This window comes from Ciconia boyciana, chromosome 1 (genome assembly GCF_034638445.1).
Source record: "Ciconia boyciana chromosome 1, ASM3463844v1, whole genome shotgun sequence".
In the NCBI taxonomy this organism is placed as follows: domain Eukaryota; kingdom Metazoa; phylum Chordata; class Aves; order Ciconiiformes; family Ciconiidae; genus Ciconia; species Ciconia boyciana.
Window position 1 is genome coordinate 220,358,853 of NC_132934.1, and position 8,035 is coordinate 220,366,887.

Below are 8,035 nucleotides of genomic sequence, written 5' to 3' on the forward strand. Positions count from 1 at the left end.
ACGTGGAGAGGGAGGTGCTGATCTCTTCTTGTATCCAGGGACAGGACATGTGGGAATGGTTCCAAGCTGCATCAGGAGAGGTTTAGACTGGACATTAGGAAGCATTTCTTTACAGAAAGGGTGGTCAAACAGTGGAACAGGCTTCCTAGAGAGGTGGTCAATGCCCCATGCCTGTCAGTGTTTAAGAGGCATTTGGACAATGCCCTTAATGCTTTAACTTTTGGTCAGCCCTGAAGTGGTCAGGCGGTTGGACTAGATGATCGTTGTAGGTCCCTTCCAAGTATATAAATTCTATTCTAATATAGAATAAGAAGAACAATATTTTCTGGTTTCATTACTGTCAAAGGTGAAAGACTCTTCTTAGTACTTTCCCAGGTCTGTCCCATCCAATGTCCAGATCTGCACTTAGAGAGACAACATATCCAACATCACTCACCTAAGAAACACTGGGACTTGCAGTGGCTTTAGCATCCTCTGCCACAGCCGTGTGACAGAATGAACAATATGCAGCTTTTAGAACTCTGTAATTCTGAGAAACAGTATCCCTCAACTACAGGTCTTCTGTTTTATGCTTACTATTGGTTCTTTATTTCTCAAATAAAGAAGCAAAATATAAGGTTTAAGTGTCATTTACAGAAAATTAACACATCTCACAGCACTTGCTTTGTGCCTGAGTGATGTTGTGCATCACAGATTTTATGTCTCACTCACATTGTATCCTGTAGCCCTGGAGGCTGAAGTCCAGAGTCCACTGTGCCACAAACTCACTATTCGTAGTAAAAATACCATCTACAAACTTCATCTTCCCTTCTAGAGCAAACAAGGAAAGAGTCACATAAGTTATTTGAAATACTGCACTTGAAATCCTCAGAACATGTTACCTGGGAGTACAATAACAGAATAAAGTAGGCAAGAAATTTCTGCATTTGTGATGGGGAGAAGAAAGAGGAGAAGAATGAAAGCAAGGCAAAGAGAAAGAAGAGGTTATTTCATGTTCCTTTCCTGTGGGAGGAAGCAGAGAGCTCTTACAAAGAAAGAACTGAAAGCAGGAGGAGGAAAGAGTTTGAGGAATGAGCTAAAACAGGATAAAGGAACTTGAAATTGAGGACAAGGGAGTAAGTAAAACTTTGAACCTTCCCATTTTAAACTAGGAAGATGTCAAAATGAGAGCAGGAGGAAAGGCAGTGAAGTGGCAGAATTCAAACTGTTTATGGGAGTTTGTTAATACCAGTGCAGGAGGTGAAAGAGATCCCAGGAGTGTGTAAGGGCTGAGGACTTTCATGGTTGAGCTTGTAATGGAAGAGAAGGGGAAAATGAATCAAGGGTAGAGGACAACAGAGCATGAAGAATATTAGCCAGTGGAGAAGTGTGAGCGATGACTGTGAGCAGAAGAAGAGAAAGAGCCAGAAATTGAAAGAAGAGAGAAAGGCTGGCAGGGTGGAACTGGTGACAGCAACACTGAAAAGCTGAACACAGCACTGCTCTGAAGAGGAAAAGAGGGAAGGAAGCAGGGTAGGGGAAGAGGGAGCAAGTAGCAGTGCAGCATTCCCCCACAGCCTGACCTGATTCAAGCAACATGATCCATCAGGAGTTTAGGCCTTAAGAAATGTCAAATAAAGGCATCAAAGTCTCTGAAGGACTCAGGACATAGACAGGGAGGCCATGAGGATGCCAGGGACAGATGCATTTTTTACAGAGGGCATTTCAGAAACAGCTGGAGAAGGCAAGGTGATGTTAAAATCAGCCACATGACCTGGTGAGTAAGCAGAAAAGATGGAAGAAAATATTAATCAAACTAAAGGGGAGGGAAGGAAGTAGCAGCTCTTGCAATAGGAATGCAGGATTTAGATTCATGCTTACAATGGGAAAGCAAAAACAAGTCAGAGAAAGAATCTATCAAAGGTAATGTGAACCATTAACAGATAAGGGTAACACGATGGAGAACTAGCATCAGCAAGACAGGAGGAATAAAAAAGTATGAATGCCACATAAACAAGAACCCTCCCTCAAAGCATTTGAAAAATGTTGAGCAGATAATTTTCATAGCAGGACCCCAAAGTGCTGGACTGTACCAGGCTACCCTGGAGGAAAAGAGGATGATTGCAAGGCAAGGCATAAAAATTGAGACAAGAACATCTTCCACGTGTTTGCGACATTCCCTGCTAGGTTATGAACAGCAATAGCCCAAGCTCTACATTAGTCCTTAGGACAGGTTAGAAGGACAAGCCCAGAGTGCCATTCTCCATAGTACAATGTCACCTCAAGCAGAGTTGAGAGATGGGACAAAAGTGAGAAAAGCCTGTTATGCTTCCCTGGCATTTCTAATTGGTGTTTGCTTTACTCTATTGCTCCTAGTCTGGCAGAGGGACTCCTCTCCTCTTGGGAAGAGCTCCATTCTGGATCTTAATAAGAATTGGTCTCATCCTCCAACAAGGACTCCTTTCCCATGGGGTGAGAACATGCTCCATTGCTGCAGCCCTTCTCACTGTAATAGACTGGACTGGGACTGCACTGTTCATCAACTCCTGCGACTGCAAGCAGCCTGCCTGCTCTGCACTGATGGGAGATAATTAAAACCTTCCTTGGTACTGCTTTCTCCACTCAGAATAGAAAGTGCCTCCCTCTCCATTATGAAACCCATTCCCAGCCCAGAACAAAGGCTAGAAGTTTCTGGCAAGTACAGATGTCACCACAAGAAAGCAGGGGCCAGCATAATTTATATTGTTTCCTCCTTTGCCATCTATGTGTGGGGCCCCAAAGTGATGACATCATGGCTCAGATGCTATAAACAAGGCCAAATTCATGGACCAGAGACTCCCTGGAGATTGGCTAGATGTCTGTGTTAGGTTATGAGTTCCTGGGAGCAGAGATAATAGCAGGATGAAGCTGAGAGGGTGTGAAGTTGCAGAACTGGGGGTTAGGACACTGGAGAGATACTTTCCTTTTGCTAGTCCTGTTCATCTGAGCCTCCTAGGAAGAAAGTGGTGAATGTGATTCTGGTTTTAACATCATGTGGATGGGGAATTCTAATCTGGGGGAAGCAACACTACATCTGCTGGCAAACATGGCAATATAATACTGGTGATCCTTGAAACATCAGGAAATTGGTAAGAAACAATGTCACCTGCCAGAGGAACGCAAAAGGCATCACGTACCTGGGTCCCTGACAAAATTTACTCAGAGTCCAAATACAGATTGGACTTAATTTTCTGAAAGTCCTGTTGTAGTTCCATACTGGTTAATTTTACAACCATTTGAACCTAAAGAGACTCTGTGCTTTCAATCTCTGAATATAGGGGAGACCTCAAACCAGAACTCATTTAAACTTGTAACCAGAATGGGTTTGAAATGCTGATCCCAGAACACTGACATTATGCCAGTAATCATTATACTAATGAAATATACATATGTAATACCAATCCTTCTTTGCAGTTGGACTAGATGATTGTTGTAGGTCCCTTTCAACTGAACTATTCTATTCTATTCTATTCTATTCTATCCTATTCTATGATATTCTTTTTATATACTCTTCATATACTAGATACCTTTTGGTCTAGCTATTTAATCAAACTGAGAATTCATATTCTATTGGTCATCTAATGCAATCAATAAATCCTTTAATTCCTGCTTTCCAGGACACAGCCACCAATCTGTAACCATGAACCGCTCTGTGGGACTCTCCTAGAAACAAACCTGCTGGCTCACAATCATCCATTGTGAAACACAGCAACAGAGTTTAAGTCAAAAGGTGATGAATTACTGCTCAGTGTTTAATCAGCTTTTCATGTACTACTAACAAATGCCTTACAGAAATCCCTTATCTCTCTCTGATAGTGTCAAAATTCCTTTTTTTTCCCTCATGCTTCCCCCCTACGAAATTTGGTCTTATCCCCATTTTACAGAGTGGGAATTGAGGCAGACATTTGAGGAGGAAACAATATAAGAGCCAGATTTTTGAAGGCTTTCAAGTCACCAAAGAAACTATGAGACAGCCAGTGTATAATTTTTGCATTTGGAGAGAAGAACAAGGAAGGGTATTTATCTCTAAAATACAAAGGGAGGTCTGAGAGGCTTGAGTCTGCTGATTAAAGCAGCTGGAGGAGCAGCACCCCCATACATCAGGCCCCTATACACAGGCAGAAAGGTTACTTTTGAAACTTCCCTCAATGGAAGTTAAAGGCTCCTATCTTGCTCATACCTCTTTGAAAAAAATCCACACTGGACAATAACTCAAACTGGAGTTCGACCTGTTCAGAGAGAAAAAGCAAATTGAGACAGTGTGATAAAGTCTTTGAATAGCACAAACATAAGTGTAATACAGCATAAAGTGCCATATCAGTTTATCAGAAGTATCATCGGTGCTTTACCCCAATCCACGTTTATTCACAAAATGTAGAGAATCACTGAATGTAAATGCAACAGATCCATTTGGTAATGTGTTACTTAGAATGGGGAAAGCAGCAGGTAGTACAGGAACTCTGTGGTGGGTAAGGAGATGAAGAGTGCCTCCCACCAAGCAGATGAAAGGCAAAGTGGGGGTCGGTGTCACTTGATGTGAAGCGTATGAGCATGCTCCTGCAAGGAGAAGACTTCAAGACATTTTTTTGGAAAGCTCTGGTAGTTTTTCAGAAGAGTTGATCACAGCAGTGCCTAAGGTCAAGCTCTTGTCCTTCAACATGGAATGGTCAACATCATTTAATGAAGTTCTGAATTATTAACAAGGAGATTTTAAAAGACCACAATATTAAATGGGAATAAAACAGGGAAGCAAACCTCCTAGGATATAAACATATCTCCACTGGTGGTATTCCAAACAGACATATAATTATCTTGCTCAGAAATGTATATTGGTTGTATAGTTAATGGCAATCATCACTCCCTCTTACAATGTGCGGTCAACCCTTCCACTATTTTGCCCAGGGCTGATACTCCAACAATTTCAAGTGTCCAACAATTTCACAAGACATGTCATTTTCATTCTATAAATATCAGTGCACTGGTAATTCCCCAAGATCCTTTGGTGCAAGATCTCTGCAAAACAAAAACAAAAGGAAAACAAAACCCCACCTCAACATTCTTTGTCCTCACATCTCCTCAGCTGGTTCTTTTCACCCTCCTTTTTGATTCACAAATCTAAGTCCATTATAATATCGGCGCAAATGTTATCCCTCCAGGCTAGTATTTTAGCCATATCCTTACCTCAGTCCCCCCTTCTCTACTGCACAGTCTCTACAAGGCTGTAAAACAAACCACTTATTTTATCTTTTAAAAGTCCTCACAACTGTTTCCTGCACTTCCTAACTTCTGTGACAAGACACAGTATGATTGTTTTTTCTCTCCACTTCCAACATCACTGCCATTAGTATCTAAGGATATCTTCTAAACTTCCTTTCCATCACTCTTTTTGAAGGAGAAAAGATTCCACTGAATACCAAAGAATGAGAAAATCACAATATCTTCCTTGACAGTGATGGATTTTTTTTTGGAGATGTTTACATTCTTAACAATGACTAGGGAGCTGGTTCCTGTGATTGTGTTCAAAGTGTTCAAAGTCAGGTTGGATAGGGCTTTAAGCAACCTGATCTAGTGAAAGATGTCACTTCACCATGGCAGGGCAGGGCAGACTAGATGATCTTTAAAAGTCTCCTCCAACCCAAATCATTCTATGATTCTGTGATTATATCTTGTTTTGTTAATCACAGCCTCTTTGATGACACAGATGTATTTTGTGAAGTATTTAGGTTGTACACTCAAGACTTCCGTGTGCATGTAAGACCTACAAGTTATGTTGTTTATCTGTAAATTTTGCTGCACTAGCCTTAGCCTGACAAGGCCTCGCCCTGTCACTGAGGCCCCTCTGTGCTATTACATTACAATGAAATTATCAAGATCTGAGACTCATACCGTATGTTCTCCTGGATCCAATTCTTACCACATTGTCCTAGACTGGCAGATGAATCCAGCCCTCCACTCTTGCAGTGACTGGGAGCAACAGGACAATATCGGTAGCATTAGAACCAAATATTTTGGGTAGCGATATTTTTAAGGCACAGTCCTACTGCTTAGCACAACACAGATGTGTAACCTTCTTATGATTCCTAGAACTGTTTCCCAGGTGCAAGCTGATACAGAGGCCGTGCTGCAACTGATAACCCTCAGCATGCATCCAAGTGGTTAAGAAAGCAGAACAGGTAAGGGAAAATGCTAGTAGCAGATCAGAAGCACAGACTTTGTGTTGCTGAGTCAGCCCATAGAAAGACCCAAACTTCTTTGGTGCACCTTGAATTGAAGCCAGAGTCTTGATACTGTGGATACAGAGTACCCTTCTGTGGGAAACAATACCTCTCATTTTATCTCTTCTCTCGTTTAGTGGTGCTGGTGTCTCACCTTCCATGCTGGGTAGCCTGGCTGTGCTTCTCTCTCTGGAGCACTCCCTGTTATTCATTTGGGGCTCTCTGACGTCAACTCTGAGGTCAGGCAGGCAGGGCCACGCCTGTCCCTTGCCCACTCCCAAACACAAAAGACTATAGATAGCTGCTGCAGCAAATGCTTTTCATTATATACTCCCCTCTCCTCAGACCGCCCGCCCAGTTGGGGGTGGGAGCAGCATGGGGCCCCTAGATGCCTGTGCTGCTCTGCTATGTGTTTTCTGTTATTTGGGGTGAGTTGTGCATTCCTCACAAGCTTTGAATGTCGTGCAGAGCCCCAGGGGAATCCTCAGAGGAGTGGGAGGAGAGACCAGGCAGGGGAAGGTTGCCCATGCACACCAGGGAAGAGGCATCCCCTCCCCCATGTCAGCCTGTGAAGATGTCCAAACCAGAGGCAAGTGCCAGGTCTATGACAGCATACCCTCGACACACAGCATCCATCCCCTCTCAGAAATATATTTAAAAGCTTTCTACTTCCCACTAGCAGAACTTGCTTAGCTAGCCTTCATCTGGCAAAACACAGACCAAGAGCTGATAAATCTGTCTGCTTGTACACTTGGAGTCAGTGCCAGAAAGGCAAAGGAACAATTTCAGATTAAGAATAAGAATAAATGGATATAAATTGGCCATTAATACATGTGACAAGAAATCTGGAGGCGATTTCTAGCTATTACAGGCTCTGAAACATCTTTCCAAACTAAGAAGGACATAGAAGCAAAAATCCCATCAGCTTCTAAACTAGAGCCTGATAAAATTATGATTGATTACAGGATTTTATATCTGTGACAGCTAGGGATTGGACATGCAGACCCAAGAATGGCTGCACACCACCTTCTCATCCTTTACCAAGGAAATCTGATATAGAGACTCCCTTCCTGGAGCACACATGTGGTGCCTTGTACTAAGGACAGGAAACTAACCTCCCAGCCCCCTGCCCTCCTCCCCCCCAAACTATTTGGGTCTGTGTTCTTGTGTTAAACCCAAGATGCCCAGTTCATGTTTCGGTGTCTTCTCACAGAGTTTGCACAGAAGATTGTTATGGAGATAGAAACGTAGCACTGGAAAGGACTTCCCGGGATGGCTGGATGCAGTGAGTTGAGTGGCTACTCCTCAACATGCTGCCATGTGTTTTGTTCCATCATAATTCTCAGGATGCTAGTATAATTGGAAATCCTGCAGGAACTGAAGTGCCAGCAGGATGGGCTAGCATTCCCTGTAAATCTTAACCTGTAACTAAATCAAAACATCATTTCCAGATCCCAGAGATGTGACAAGATCAACAAAATGATGAACATCTAGGAAAAGGGAACCTGGAGGAAAAGGAAGCCTTGATCTCTGCAGAAACTGTGCACACATCTAGAATACAAATAGAAATATAGGAGCTACCATAATGTACTGTAACTATACTACGCTACAACTGCATTAGCTAGGACTAGCTACTTCAGGTATGCCAGGAATCACCTAAAAGGCAACACTAATAAAATACACTTCAGAGAAAAATTTTCATGTGGTTGTTGATAAAATGCTAGCACTGGGCTGAGGATTGACCTTTATGGGTCCCAGTTAGAAATATGCATACTGACCATTCTCTATAAAAGTGACATTTT

General features: G+C 42.5%; 1 protein-coding gene across 1 annotated transcript in view; it reads right to left on the bottom strand.

Moving 5' to 3' along the window:
* Positions 1–8,035, bottom strand: part of DCHS1 (dachsous cadherin-related 1) — an 87,387-nt gene that overhangs the window by 78,282 nt on the left and 1,070 nt on the right. The gene's annotated exons all lie outside the window — the stretch shown is intronic.